The 16,403-nt window shown below is 38.2% G+C and overlaps 1 protein-coding gene across 2 annotated transcripts in view; it reads right to left on the reverse strand.

Annotated features, from left to right (window-relative positions):
- Positions 1-16,403, reverse strand: part of si:ch211-285f17.1 (sickle tail protein homolog) — a 233,006-nt gene that overhangs the window by 193,762 nt on the left and 22,841 nt on the right. The window contains exon 1 of one of the 2 annotated variants that reach the window (XM_036564674.1): positions 3,885-4,175. The exons of the other annotated variant lie outside the window; for it this stretch is intronic. The gene's annotated coding sequence lies outside the window, so the exon portion shown is untranslated. Of the gene's footprint in view, positions 1-3,884; positions 4,176-16,403 lie in introns of those variants that run through there. 2 annotated transcript variants of the gene reach the window in all.

Genomic DNA, 16,403 nt, shown 5'->3' on the forward strand with positions numbered 1-16,403 from the left:
AGGCCTTTCCCCTTCTGCCATCCAAACACAAACTCAGTCAAACTGCCATATACGGGCAAATCCAAAATCTACTGAGAGAAGGCATCATTAGCTGATAGGAGGAATGTGTTCTCCTACTACTGTTCCACACAGAAAGAGTTTTATTTCTGCAGCAAGTGGACACTACAGATAGAGGAAAGCAGGGAATCAAACAAACAAACATTACTCCCGCCGCTATCTAAATGTACTGTTAACAAACATCAAATAAGCAAATATTACTCCCTGGCTCCATCTAAATGTGCTGTTATCAAACATAAAATAAACAAACATTACTCACCACTAAAAGTCTTAAAATAAACATGCATCAATTAACCATTATTCACTTCTGCTCTCTAAAGGTGTAAATAGAGTCAAATAAACAAACATTACTCACTGCTGCCCTCTAAAGGTGTTATTGACAAATATTAAAATCAACAAACATTACTTACGCCGCTCTCTAAAGATGTTATTAAAAATCAAATAAGCAAACTTTACTTACAGCTGCCCTCAAAAGTTAACAAATATCAAATAAACAAGCATTACTCACTGCTGCCATCTGAAGGTGTTATTTACAAACATTACATAAACAAACATTATACATTTCTGCCCTTTGAAGGTGTAAACAGACTCAAATAAACAAAGATTACTCACCACTGCCCTCTAAAAATATAAACAGCCTCAAATAAACAAACATTACTTACTGTTGCCTTCTAATATTGATATTAACAAAAATCAAATAAACAAATATCACTCACTTAACAAACATAATCTAAAAAACTTTCTTGCCACCCTCTAAAGCAATGTTCTCACACTCAACCACTAATAGGCCATAATAAAAAATCTCAACAAATCTGTGAGCCAGCTGTGTTTTTATTTCATTTTTACTTAACATTTTGCCATGACCCGATCTGGCCATTGTTTATTCAAAATATGCCAAAGCCACAACAGCAAAATAGACTTTTAGACTGAATACTTTTCAATTCAAAAATGATTTTATAATACAACAGGCTACATTAGCTACAGATAACTGTTAAACCTCTTTAAATGTCCCCAGGAGGTAGGTTTTTTTAAAACTGTCTATTTGCTCAAACTAGACACCTGACATGTTTTTACTTTGTGTAACTGCTGGCCCATAGATTGTTGCTGGGAAAGGAGTTTAGAGCACACTTTATGTTGCAGTGCATGCTGGGGACTGTAGTGCAGCTCATGGTGAAGCGGACTAATATTAATAGAAAATTAAAATAATTTTGCAGGCCGAACAGGAGTGTGCCAAAAATTGTGTTTGACACATGGACTCTAAAGGTATTAACAAACAGCAAATAAACAAACATTACTCACTGCCATCCTCTAAAGTTATAAACAAACATCACTAACAACTGCCCTCTAAAGGTGTTTTAGCACAAAGGCAGACGTTTTGTTGAGAGTGACTCAAATAGTTGTGATTAGGTGATAATGTAATAATTGTGACAGGCTTAAGTGTAGATTGATTATCATAGCTCCATTATGCACAGTATGATTACACACACATGCACTCAGGTCCAAGCACAAACCCACACACACAAATGCGCAAACATAAACCCAGTCCCTCTGCCCTAAAATAGTTAGTAACCAGTAAAACGTATCAGGAAATTCCGCTAACATCAGCAAAACAAATCAGGCACAGCTACTTAATACCCAGCAGAGGCTGTGTGTAAATCAAATGAAGTGGACAGAAACCTCTGTAGATGCACAGTCTTTGGCTAGCTAGAAGCATCTGTCTGGTTTAGCTTTTAATTTGCAAACATCGCAAAAATATTAACACACCACTGAATGTGAATGTTTCTGATAGATGTTATTGCCTCCTGCACAGTTATTTTGCACTGTTGTCTTGTATTGTACACTGTATATATGTGTAGATGTAATGTAGTTATATGTATTTATTATGTGAACATGCAGTCCAGGTTTTTTGCCTGTAGCAACCAATTAATAAATTTATTCAATTATATACAGTAGCGGTGGGAATCTCTAGGCACCTCACAATTCGATTTGATTACAGTTCAGAGGGCTGCGATGCGATTATAAAGCAATTGTCGAAGCATCTTGAAGCACTTTTGAAGCTCCTTGTTTGGAGCACATGAGACACTGGCTGCCACTCATCTGCAATAAAATGCGCAGTTACGGTGACATAAGATCCAGTGGCAATAGATGTCCACGCAGCACATGTTACAGCTGTCCTACCCGTTTTCTTTCATATTTCTTTCAGACTTCAGCTCGTAAAACAGTCGAACGTTGAGAGACATTTTACAAGAAACTCTTCTACTTTTGAGGCAAAGTTTTCTGGTGAAAATGGGAGGAAAGCAGCTACAGCTAAAGCTAAGAGCATATTTTTTAGCTTATACTAGGACATTAGCACATACTGAACATAAAATGTTGTGGCTCCCAAATGTGGTTTGATTTTTGTTAAAAGGACAAAATAGCTCTTAACATTTGGGTTGTTGATTTCTGACCCAACCTAGCTTTTAATGCAGAGGGTGCTGGTCGGACTTCTCGCTCATCCAGTTGTGGTTTTGTTATGTGCACGTCACAGAGTGTCTGGGCACTGCACTTCTGCACTTCCAAGTTCCGCCTTTTGCGTTCCGTCAATATTACGTTATAAATTAAATATTTACAAAATCGATTTTTGATATTTGTCAATCGATTCAGAATCGTCCACGTTTGCATCGCGATGCATCTAAGAATCGAGTTTTCCGCTCACCCCTAATATACAGTAATGTGCAAAGGTCAAAGACCTTTTATTAATTTTTTACCTTCAGTGAAAATGATCATTAAGTAAAAATTATTTATTTTTCAGTTTCAGTAAAAAAGGTAAAAGCAGAAGACATGTTTAATAGAAAATTACATTGAAGCCTCAACAAAATTACATAGAAGCCTCAACACATTAAACACTTTTTTACATAGAAGCCTCAACACATTAAACACTTTTTTCAGTGTTTAATGTGTTCACACTTAGCCTTTATTACAACTACCACTCTTTTGGGAGACTTGCTTTCAGGTCTTCACAGAAATCTGCAGGGATATTTTTGCACAATGCCAAAGTTCAGTCTAAGAAGTTGGTTGCATTTTCTGCTTCTCACAATTGAAGTAATCCCAGTTACACTCCCAATTTACAATCTACATTCATAAAACCTTACTTGACCTCAGATGTCCAGTTTCTGTGTTCTAGTGCAATTTTTCTATGTCCTTTCCTCAGTAACAACTTCTTGATAGCTATGCATCCTTTCAAACTCATTGCGTTGTCATCTCACAGTGGAAGGATAGACAGCATCACCTGTGAATTTTTTCAGATCAGACGCAAAGTGGAGCTTGATCTTTTACCTATCTCACAAAGATGAAAGTTTTAAGTGCTGCTTATCTGATGTTTACAGTTTTGGCAGTCTACCAGGTCCTGCATAGTTGTTTTGAGAGCAGTTTTCTCTGAAGATGCACTTCTTTTTTGAACTCAGGTTTTGGGAACTCCTGTTTTTTCTACTCCCCACGACCCAGAAGGATAAGAGTCTTAGAAAATGTGTCTCTGTGTGTGTTTTTTTTCCACTTGTTTTCATTTGACCTTTCCTTTTCTTTATACAAGTGATTTATATTTAATCTCCTCAGAAATAGATCCTGAAATAACTTGAATAGCATGAATATCATGAATAGCTTGTACTTCATGGCCATTTTTGAGTGGAAATTAAATAAATGAAGGGTGGTCTCTGACTGTAAATACACAGTACTGTGTGTATATATATATATATATATATATATATATATATATATATATATCAATCTATATAACGTGTATGTGTGCGTGTGTGGAAGAATGTGGAATATTAAGGGTCTGTGCTACTCACCCTATCGTCCCTGTGCTGTCTCATATGTCCATATAACAATCCAAGAGTGAATGATACAGCAAAACAAAGTGAGAGTCCCCACTCCTCTCCTTCGCAGCTGAAAAACTTTTCTTCCTGCCCTAAAGCCCACTGCTGCACTTTCTCTCTCTCCCTCACTCACCCCCACCCCACGCCTCTCTTTCTCTCAGGCACACACATTTCCTGGGTTGTCCCTTCACACACTCTCAAAAATCAAGAGCCAAGGAGCATTGTCTGAACAGGACGTGCGTGTGTGACATGCTCAATTCGGTTTTTGTACTTCTCTCCCTCTCCCCTAGCAGTCTCCTGAGTCTGGCTCACCCCAATGCAAAAAGCCTGAGAGTACCCACAGAATGGAGAGAGTAGAAAAAGAAATAGACAGAAAAGGTGCCTGGAGGACAGCACTTGCGAAGGACAGAAATAGCAAGTCGAGTTATTTGGGGCGGGGGGGGCATCGTCATGTCTCAGATCTGGTGAAACTGAACGTCAGCACAAACACCGTCAGAAAAAACTGGAAATGTTATACTGGCATTTATATTGAGATACATAATAGTTTTCTAAGTTATATGAACCACTATATGCTCGACCAGGCCTGCGTTTGGTCTGACACCTTTTCACTGAGGCCATTTGGTCTGACGGTGTTTGTGCTGACGTTCAGTTTCACCAGATCTGAGTCATCACGATGGATTTTCTCGAGACTCAAAGTCGTTTAGCTTGAGGAATGATGCCGCTCTGACTCGGTGGTCTGAGGATGTCCCAAAATGTACCCCGTAGCCCCGCCCAGTGCTAATTAACATATATTTGCATGTTGGTCAATTTGAAAACGAAATCGAAAAGTCGAAAATGAAAAGTAAATGTCCAGCAGGTGGCGCTGATGTTCGTTTGCATTTGCCTTTTCATTCTGACACTTAAAGCGCGTCGACGCCGAAAACTGAATCACAAACCGTCACTTTGCTGTTGATTTATCAGTTTTGCATTTTCATTTTCATTTTGTCAGATCTGCAGCCGATTGCTATGAAAAAGAAATAACAATGTAAACATTGCATTTTGATTTTGGTTTTGACATGTATTCTGCACTTCATGGAGAAAAGCCAAAGCCAAAGTGAAGCTTGGATTTTCTTTTCTCTATTAGCTTTTTCATTTTAGATTTGGCCATGAAAAACCCAGAATAACGACTAAAATGAAATGACAAATAGCTGTTTTACATTTATTTTTATTTTTGTCACAAATGGCTCGTGCTCATGTGAAAAATGAAATTGCAAATGTAGGCATTTCATTTCATTTTCAATTTTGGCAGGATATTTGCGCAGATGTTTGGAAAAAGAAATGGCAAAAAGAGGTTTGCATTTTCATTTTATGGTTTTAATTTTAATTTCTTTTTTGGCTGGATTTGCCTCCCATAGTTTACCACTGTGTCATCTCTTTATTTAACAGCACTCTGGAAGTGTTTGGGAACTGAGACCAACTGCTATAGTTTTGAAAGTAAAATGTTTTCCCTTCCTTGCTTGCTTGATGACAGGTCTGGACTGCAGGCAGGCCAGTTTAACATCCAGACTCTTTTACTACGAAGCCTATGAAAAATTTAAAGAATCCTCTTTAGCCCTGAAAGATGCGGTTTCTCAAAGTGTTCCTCAGCCTATGCACTGATTTTGCACTACAAAACCTTGTCTGTTTTTAATGCAGGGTCTTGGCTGGCCAATACTGGTTTTTGGCGTTGTCCCTTGCATACAGAGATTTCCCCAGATTCTCTGAATGGTTTAATAATCATATGTATTGTATATGAAGAAATCCCAAAATGCTTTGCTATTTTTGTTGAGAAACATTATTTTTGAATTGTTGCACTATTTGCCCACACAGACTTTCACAGAGTGGTGTACCCTAACCCTAACCCTAACCCACCCCATCTTTATTTCTGAAACATTTCGCCTCTCTGGGATGTATTTTTTATAAACAGCTGTGATCTGTCTTCAGTTGAACTAAATGGGACTAGACTGAACTGAATCAAAAGAGATAGCACAAGAGTAGAGAGAGTGTAACAAAACAGAGGGAGAGCTTAACCGAACTGAAATAAACTATCGCGCATGCAAGAGAGAGAGCTGTAAAGGAAAACGTGCAGGACATCCAACTATTTTCCTGAAATGGAACCCCTTCAAGACATTCCTCTCAAAATGCCAGTATCATCTATACATTTCTCTGCCTTGTGTTGGCTCTTTTCATTCCTCAGACCGGAGCCTACTCTCTCTCTCTCTCACACACACACACACACACACACACACCTGTATAAACTCACATGTGCATCAAGAAAGAGAAGAGAGACAGAAAGGAGAGAAAGAGAGAGAACAAGATAGAGGCAGCAAGAAAAAGAAAGAAAAAAGCTAGAGAAGGAGAAGAGAGTGAAAGAGGCAGAGATAGAGAGGGAGAATGAGAAGGAGAACAAGAGAGAGGGAGGAAGAAGGGGAGAGAAAGACAGAGGGAGAGAGCAAGACAGACGCAAGAAGGATAGAAAGAAAATGACAAAAATGGAAAGACAAATTGAAATATAGAGAGAAAAAATGAGAGAAACAAAGGGAGAGAGAAATTATAGATATGCATATAATACTCTCAATCCAAAATGAAGTCAATGATCTAATGTCATGATATTAATAATGAAATAATAAAATATGAAATAATGATATTAATAATGAAATAATAAAATATGAAAACCCCAGGGGAAAAGTGTATCTGGAGCCTATCTCAACGGTCACTAGGCGAAAAGCTGGAAACAACCTACAGGGCAGAGAGACAGACATACACATGCGCACACACACACACTCACAGGTTTACAGGTATGACTGTGTGTGTGTGTGTGTGTGTGTGTGTAGCAGCAGTTCAAATTGAGCTTCTCCTTCTCAAACAGAGCTTCTCCTTCTCTAGCTTTTTTCTCAGCGGTCACTAGGCGAAAGGCTGGAAATAACCTACAGGGCAGAGAGACAGACATACACATGCACACACACACACACACACACACACACACACACACACTCACAGGTTTACAGGTATGACTGTGTGTGTGTGTGTGTGTGTGTGTGTGTAGCAGCAGTTCAAACACTCCTTCGTGTGAGAGTGATGGTAGGAATGCATGTTTTATTTTATTTTATTTTATTTACTACATGTAAATGTTTGTCAGATACTGTGCACTGTGAGCTCCTGTAACCAAAACCAAATTTCTTGTATGTGTAAGCATATCTGGCCATAACTTTATTCTGATTCTTACACCTAGGGGAAATTTAGCATGTCCAATTGGCACTGCTGCTTAAACTTAATTTAGTACTGTTAGAGACACTGGGTTATTGTCTCTGATACTGTCTGCTACAACCTGTTGTGCAATGTGTACACACCTTTTATCATCTGAAAACTGTGAAATAAAAGTAAATTCATGGGATAAGAGAACAGTTTTAATGTTTGCTGGTTTACATTAATATGTGCCACTTCGTCCTGCTTCAACTCATTTTTCTGGAGTAAAACAATGGAATTGCTATCAGAAAAGGCATGAGTAAGCCCACTTTAGCTAGCCAAATTAAATCTTTGAGATTCATGAGTTGTTTAGATTGTCATTGAAGTATTTATAATGGCTAAGGGCTTATAATGTCTGAAAACCAACAAATACCCTTTTCAGTTATTGTACTACTTAAAAGAAGGACCTACAGGTATGTACCAGTCATTTATCACAAACTTTTACACAGTATTTTATTTTTTCTTAATGTTCTTGAGTCCGTTTGGCAAGAAAATGAATTTTCTAAGATGCCAATACAGTGCTGTAAATGAACCCTATCCCCTGTCGCAACGCCATCTTGCTGTTACTCGTCTCACAAAACCTTTGTTTTTTCATACTAGAGACATTGCAGCTTACAATCTATGTCCACAAAACAGAAGTTTGTTCCGGGTATTCAGGCATTTCCTCCACTTACTCCCATTCACTTTCTCTGAGCCATCTCCCCCTGAGGGAAGGTCTCTGATTCAGCTCTGTTCAACTTTTTGACTCACCGGACCCATCATGCAACGTGTGGCCACTTCTGAAGGAACCTATGCTTCCCATTTAAATTAATAGGATACATTGCGGTGAGTCGATGTGCCAGGGCGATATAAATGCACCGTAAGAAAATGGGATGTTACAGGGAGAAAATGTAGCTGACGACAGGTCACTTTTCCAGCACATGTAGGGGAAAACACAGAAAGAAACTGCAGTGGAGGAGGATAGTGAGTGAATTGAAATGATCCACAAACTAGTACTCACAGTCATCTGTAATACTGGGCTACCAGGTCTAGTATACAATGCCAGACACGACTCCTTAAAGCAGCCTGTGCTTTGTACACAATGCATTCCCATGACATTGTCAATGCAAGGAAAACAGCTGCTGCAAATTTGGGAGCCATTCTTATTTACTAAGGTAATCCACCTTTACAGCTAGAGGTAAGTGTAAGATTATAAGCATCTGTGAGTAAGTAAATATCACATGCACAGTGCAGTAAAAGTTTTGATGTATGATGGTTCTGAAGACTGTCCCAAATGTGATGTCTGCTAAGGTTCCTTTTTGGTTAAAATGTAGCCTAAAGAGAGGGACACCTTTGAAGGCAGTGACTGGTTAGCACAGCTGCCTTCAGAATGGAACGCTCTGAATGACTTCACTTTATCTTCCATGCAAGAGTGAAAACAAAGGCAGAGTCTTTCATCTACTTTTAATGGATGTGTTTCCTTGCCAAATACTGCAACTTGGGCCTGATTCATCACTTCACCTGAGTCTACTTTTATTTGCTACACTACTATTCAAAAATTAATACCCAGAATGCCTCACATTTCAAAAGCAGTGAGAAGTTATAAACAGTAAATAAGTAAAAACCTTTTTAGTTGCAATGACACAACTACAAAATATTCATAATTTCTCATTGCTCCCAAAATATGTGAAACTAGGAATTAAAAAAAAAAAAAACATTAAATAATCACCAGCAGCATACCTGATCCAATTAGTTCAGACATATTAAATCAAATTCAAAGCAGGAAGCTGGCAGCGTTAAGTTCAACTGCACTGCTAAGTACGGCCTTCACTGACCACAAGAAAAACTCCTGTCAAATGGGCAACATATCTCATAAATCCCACATAGCAGAAGCATGATGTAATTATAAGGAATAAGTCACAGATGCTCAAATGCACTAAACAGGCTTGAGGACTTAGAGGTTAGAGATCATGCAATACATGAATGACTGCAGAGGGTGTGTAACACCTACATGTGGCAAACACACAGTGCACACACATGCACAGCTCATGGATAATGCACAAATAGGTTTAATCAAAAGAAGGTGGAGGGTAAAGTGTTAATATTCAGTAGATCTCCATAATTCCCACAGCTGTGTTTTTTCTGAAAGTCCAAACAGTTCACTCTTTAAAAACCACTGAAATATTTTTAAAATACAACATCTATTAACGTTATGGAAGCTCACGTACTATGTATTTTCCACATATACTGACAACATGTGAAAACATAAGGCTAATAAGCAAGTACATGGCCAAAGTGTCTAGGAGTAACAACAGTTCAGCCAACTCACAGAGCAGAGCCACAGAGAGCTGAAACAAAACAAAAAAAAAAGCTTACATTCTGTTGCATTACTCACAGAAGAGTTCCAAACTTTTCTGGAAGCAACATCAGCACAAGAACTGTGCATCGGGAGCTATATGCAATTATGCAATGCCAAGTGTCAGCTGGAGTGGTGTAGCAGCTTTATAGAAAATCCAGGCCCAAGCCCCAGTGAGCAAGCCAAGGGTGAAAGCGCCAAAGAAAAACTCCTTAAGAGCAGTCAAGTCAAGTCAAAGTTTATTTATATATAATGCTTTTTACAACAGGCGTTGTCACAAAGCAGCTTTACAGAAAAGAGGAAGAAACCTTGATAGGAACCAAGACTCAAAAGGGGAACCCATCCTCCTCTGGCTGACACAGGATAGCAACCAGAGCAATAGGAATAAGGGAAAAGATTTTACAATTTGGTGGTGGGCTGAGTATTGCTATCTGTTTTAGTTTTTGAGTGAACTGATACCTGGCTCGAAACTGAATGAAAATATTATGAAAACATTTTGCACATTTTTGTCCACTTCATACTAAATCATGATGCTAATCAGGCAAACACCGTCAACTACTAAACGAAGTGGCCATTAAAGTGTCTCGCATCTGCCTTTTTTTTCTCTCAGTCAGCAAAATAAATGCAGGTTACATCGCTAATCTTAAAGTTTTTTTGCAGCATAAAAGCAAGCTACATTTAACAGGTAGTGTGTTAGTTTGTCTTATTTATCAATTAAAGTTGATGCTCATCTGAGCTGTTCTACCCAGGTGTTGGCCATCTATAAAAAGAGGTCTGGAGTTATTTTGTTCACAATGCATGGTCCTTTATGGGCTCATAACATAATAAACAAGTGCTTGTCCTGTGCAAGACAGGACATTAGGTGTGATGTGGATCAAAACACGTGGCCAAATAATGCACACCAGGTAATGTAAGCTTTCACAGTATCTGTGACTTTTTTTCTTAGCAAAATAAAGTACTAGATTGTTTAGTTTCTTTTCTTAATTTGTCTCTATACAATAAAATATAATATTCTCTTTTGAACATTTCGTTGATGTATTGATTTTTTTTTTTTACAGTGGAGGAAAAAAGAACAGTCACTTTAACCTAAAAAAAATATTTCATGTAGAAGCAATTTAAATGGTTTAATTCATCTAAAATACTTCCAATGAAACAATGCAAAGCAAAAATTTAGTTTAGATGACCAAAATCAATATTTTACATCTATTCAAACCTCTAAACACCTCAAATCAACTTTTATCATTTTCCATTTTTTACAATGTTGTTTAAACAATCAGCCAAATAATAAACAAATTACAATTAGAAACACTACAAGTGAACTGGATATTCTGATAGACAGATATCCCTCTTCATGAACATACAAATGAATATAAACATTTATTAACAGAATGAAGCAGTTTATTAGAAAATTGTGTTTCCTGATAAAATTCTGTTCATAGCAGTAGAAATTGATGTCATGTTTACTGATAACAGTACTCAGTGATAATACATATAATAGGAATAACAGAGGTCCTAAAACAAAGTCTTGTGGAGCACCGTTCTTTTGTATAAACAGATGATTCGCCGTTTACATTTGCAAATTGATAACGATCAGTCAGGGAGGATCTGAACCAGGAAAGAGCTGCTCTTTTACTCTTAGTGTTTTCTAGCTAATAAAAGATGTAAAAAAGCTAATAAGAGATTGTTTACTATTTTCAGTGATGCTGTCTCTGTACCATGATAATGCTTAAATTCTTGGAAAGAATTCTTCCAGACTGGAATTCTTCAGGGCGGCACGGTGGCGCAGTGGGTAGCACTGTTGCCTCACAGCAAGAATGGCCTGGGTTCGATTCCCAGCCAGGCGACCAGGGCCATTTCTGTGTGGAGTTTGAATGTTCTCCCCGTGTCTGCGTGGGTTTCCTCCGGGCACTCCAGTTTCCACCCACAGTCCAAAAACATGCAGTCAGGCCAACTGGACATGCTAAATTGCCCCTGGGTGTGAATGTATGTCTGTCTGCCCTGCGATGTATCCTGTCTTCCGCCCAATGACAGCTGGGATAGGCTCCAGCACCCCACCGCGACCCAGAAGGATAAGTGGTTTAGATGATGTATGTATGTATGGAATTCTTCAGGTATGTAACTGTTATGCAAGTAGGGACTTATTTGTTGCGCCACAGCTACAGTACACAATGGACTCTGGAGCTGTGGAAACTTGTTCTCTGGAGTGATTAATCACACTTTACTGTCTGGCAGTTTGATAAACAAATCTGGGTTTCGCAGATGCCAGGAGAAGGCTACCTACTGAAATACACAGTTCTAACAGTAAAGGTTGGTAGAGAAGATTAATGGTCTGGGTCTGGGGCTCAGGGTTTGGGCTTGGCCCCTTAGTTCCAGTAAAGGGTAATGTTAATGCAACAGCATACAAAGACATGTTAGACAATAAAAGGCTTCCAACTTTGTGCCAACATTTTGGGGAAGGCTTTTTCCTGCTACAACATGACTGTGCCTGTGTGCTCAAAGAGAGGTCCATAAATACAGCGGGTGAAATAAGTATTGAACACGTCACCAATTTTCTAAGTAAATATATTTCTAAAGGCGCTATTGACATGAAATTCTCACCAGGTGTCGGTAACAACCCACCCAATCCACACATGCAAAGAAATCAAACCATAGATGTCCATAAATTAAGTTATGTGTAATAATGAGAAATGACACAGGGAAAAAATATTGAACAGACTTACTGAAATTTATTTAATACTTCGTACAAAAGCCTTTGTTGGTGATGACAGCTTCAAGACGCCTCCTGTATGGAGAAACTAGTCGCATACATTGCTCAGGTGTGATTTTGGCCCATTCTTCACACAAACACTCTTCAATTACTCAAGGTTCCATAGGCTCCTTCTATGAACTCTGAGCTTCAGTTCCTTCCAAAGATTTTCAGTTGGATTCAGGTCAGGTGATTGGCTGGGCCATTCTAGCAGCTTTATTTTCTTTCTCTGAAACCAATTGAGAGTTTCCTTGGCTGTGTGTTTGGGATCATTGTCTTGCTGAAATGTCCACCCTCATTTCATCTTCATCATCCTGGTAGATAACAGCAGATTTTTAACAAGAATGTCTCGGTACATTTGTCCATTCATCCTTCCTTCAATTATATGAGGCGTGCCAGTGCCGTATGCTGAAAAACAGCCCCACACCATGCTGTTCCCACCTCCAAACTTCACTGTTGGTATGGTGTTTCTGGGGTGATATGCTGTGCCTTTTGACCTCCAAACATGGTGTGTATTATGGCATCCAAAGAGTTCAATTCTGGTCTCATCTTACCAGACTATATTCTCCTAGTATTTCACAGGCTTGTCTAAATGTTGTTGAGCAAACTTTAAACATGCTTCAACATGCTTTTTCTTCAGCAATGGAGTCTTGCATGGTGAGCGTGCATACAGACCATGGCGGTTGAGTGCATTACTTATTGTTTTCTTTGAAACAATTGTACCTGCTGATTCCAGGTCTTTCTGTAGCTCTCCACAAGTGGTCCTTGGCTCTTGGACAACTCTTCTGATAATTCTTTTCACTCCTCTGTCTGAAATCTTGCGGGGAGCACCTGGTCGTGGCCGGTTTATGGTGAAGTGATGTTCTTTCCACTCCCGGATTATGGCCCCAACAGTGCTCACTGGAACCTTCAGTAGTTTAGAAATTCTTCTGTAACCAATGCCATCAGTATGTTTTGCAACAATAAGGTTGCAAAGGTCTTGAGAGAGCTCACTGGTTTTACCCATCATGAGATGTTTCTTTTGTGGCACCTTGGTAATGAGACACCTTTTTATAGGCCATCAGTTGAACCAGCTGATATTAATTTGCAAAGTGGCAGGATTGCTAGATTACTGATAGATTTCAGCTGGTGTCATGACTTTCCATGGCTTTTTGCACCTCTCTTTCTTTATGTGTTCAATACCTTTTCCCTGTGTCCTTTCTCATTATTACACATCATTTATGGACATCTATGGTTTGATTTCTTTGCATGTGTGTATTGGATGGGTTGTTACCGACACCTGGTGAGAATTTCATGTCAATAGCGCCTTATATATTTACTTAGAAAATTGGTGACGTGTTCAATACTTATTTCACCAGCTGTACATGGCTTAAGGAGTTTGGTGTGGAAGAACTCCAGTGGCCTGCACAGAGCCCTAATATCAACCCCACTTTTGGGATGAATTGGATTGTCGAGTGTGATCCAACATCAGTTTCAGAATCGTTCCGAGCAGTACACATCAAATGCAGATCACCCTTCTTGAAGAAGTTGATTTAAAAGAGAGAGAGTGAGAGAGAGAGAGAAACCTGACAGCAGCCAGACAGTTCTCTATTTGATTACCACAAATCACAGTAATGATGTGTCCATTGCTGGAGATAAATTCTTGATAAATTCATAAACACATTCAGAGTAAAAGGATTGAGAAAGAGAGAGAGAGAGAGAGAGATCAATAGTATAGAGAGACCACTTAGAGTGACTAAAGGAAGACAGAGAAAAGGACTGTGAGAGAAAAGAGCTGCTATAGAGAAATAAACAGGTAAAAGAAGAAAAGAGACAAAAAAGTAGAGATATATTAATACATGGAATTGGTGCAAATCAGTGAACATGTCCAGACAGCAGGGCTGCACAATATGGACAAAATGCCAAATTTTAATTATATATAGGTACACCAAGATGGTTATATGCCTTTCAATATATAAAATCACCCTGAAGTAACAAGGTAAAAGATTGACCTGTGTTATTTTGACCAACATTTTTGGATCTGACAAATAATTAGATTTGATCGATATTTCAAATCAATATTTGATGACACATTTATTACATTCTGAAATAGCACAATGTTTGGGCTATACTGGTCTACTGTGCTAAGATGCACTGGTAAAGAACTGCAATTAGAGACATTCAGGTCATATATGTCATAACGCAAAAAATAGAAAAAATGGTAAGTTCAAAAAATACACTAATGCTAACTTCTGCAAGCACATTTGTGTGATTTCAAATAATATGTTAGCTCTAAGCTAGTGTTCATACACATGAACACTGTTTGGCCATTCTTAAACATATTGCAGTTTTACAGTGACTCTTCCAATAAGGAACCTTGGCATGGAGCAAGGGGTGGGCAATATGTCGATGTTTTATTATCATTGTTATTATGACACAATACATTTTCTGAGCATATTGTGGATATCATCAGTACTTAATTACAAAGTGAGCATAATTAAGCCTGTTTAATTGGATACAGTACAGTGTAGTTTCTAAAACACTGAATATCATTGTAGTTGTAGGCATATTATTGTAGTACTATTTTTTTTTTTTACACACGACACTACAAGCTCTTTGTTTGTTCCAACTTATTAAATCTCAGATCAAAACTAATCATGATGCAAACTATTCATAGTGACAATGTCTTAAAGTATTGTATATAATTTTGCCATATCACCCACCCCTCTGCATTTTATTTACTTTATTGCATTTGTAACATTACATTTCTTTTTAAAGCTAATCCAGATGTATGTAGGGCCAGTTTCCACATTTAATAAATGTGTATACATGGCATCACCATAAACGTATGTATTCCCATATCATTGCATCCTTACAACTTACAGCGCACATCAAACATTTCTGTGACTTATTAACCTTTTAAATGTGCATTTATCAAGGACCATGACAAAAGCATGTTGTAATTCTGTATTAATTGTCACTCTTAGCTTATTGGAAATTCTGTTGAAAGTGTGGATTCTAAACTTTCTATATTTCCATATTTATGATCTAAAGCAAAAAGGGAAATGAAGGCCGACTAAACCAGCACAAATATAGCAGGATACTCACTGACAAAAAGAAAGAAGAAAAAGGACCTGCTCTGAAAAACGACAGAGTTTAGAAATATGAGTCTTCAGAGCAGTTTTAATGTTGGCACAGACAGATACTGTAGATTTTTTTTCTTTCTGGGTTGTAATAGCTCTTAATTCCATCTCATTTCCCATGACGCTTTGAATACTGGTGTAGCTTTTAGACTGATGACATCATTCCAGCTGAAAACCATCCATTTCCTGAGTCCAAATCATGTCTTTCATTAGAGACAAGTGTCAGATTCTGAGATCAGAAACATGGGCAGGCTTTTATATTACCTACACCTTGCTGGTGTACAGTTCACCCACTGTGACAACCCTTCCCAAAATTCCCACTTTAATGGATTTTCTGTATTCTTATGTCAGCATGGTCATTTTAGTGTCTGCTATTTGTCTTCCAAATTTAAAGCAGCAGTTTGCCTAGCTTTTGATATCACATGAAAGGACTATTAATCTCAAGGAAAGATAGTCGTTAGATATAGGTCTCATTACAAAGATAATCTGAACAACCAATCAAAAAAGCCTAATTTAGACAGGAAATCAGATTTAGGCCACTTTTACTTGCAGTCCAAAACCTGACTTACACCCTGCGTGTATAATAAAGGCAGAAATGCAGAAAATCAGAATTCAGCAATAAGGTTTGTAATGTGAATGTAGCCAAAGTCAATGACAGCTGGGATAGGCTCCAGCACCCCACCGTGACCCAGAAGGATAAGCGGTTTAGATGATGGATGGAGATGTGTGTATCCACACAGCCCTGAAAACATCAGATCTATGTCATATCAAGGCAAAAAATGCACTTGGGCCACTTCAACCTGGTAATATTAATCCAGACAAACTGGCTCATTCTAAAAATAAAAACAATCGGAAATTACTTCACATTATCAGGCTGAAATGGCACAAATCAGTTTTTTTACCATCAAGGCAGAAAGACTGGATCTGAGCAAGAAAGTGGATTGCCTTGAAATATCTGTAATGAGAACAAAGCCTTATACAGCCTTAATTATTCTCCATGACTGGTTCACAGCCTGAAAAGAAAA

The sequence above is a fragment of the Colossoma macropomum genome, unplaced genomic scaffold (genome assembly GCF_904425465.1).
Source record: "Colossoma macropomum unplaced genomic scaffold, Colossoma_macropomum, whole genome shotgun sequence".
Lineage (NCBI taxonomy): Eukaryota > Metazoa > Chordata > Actinopteri > Characiformes > Serrasalmidae > Colossoma > Colossoma macropomum.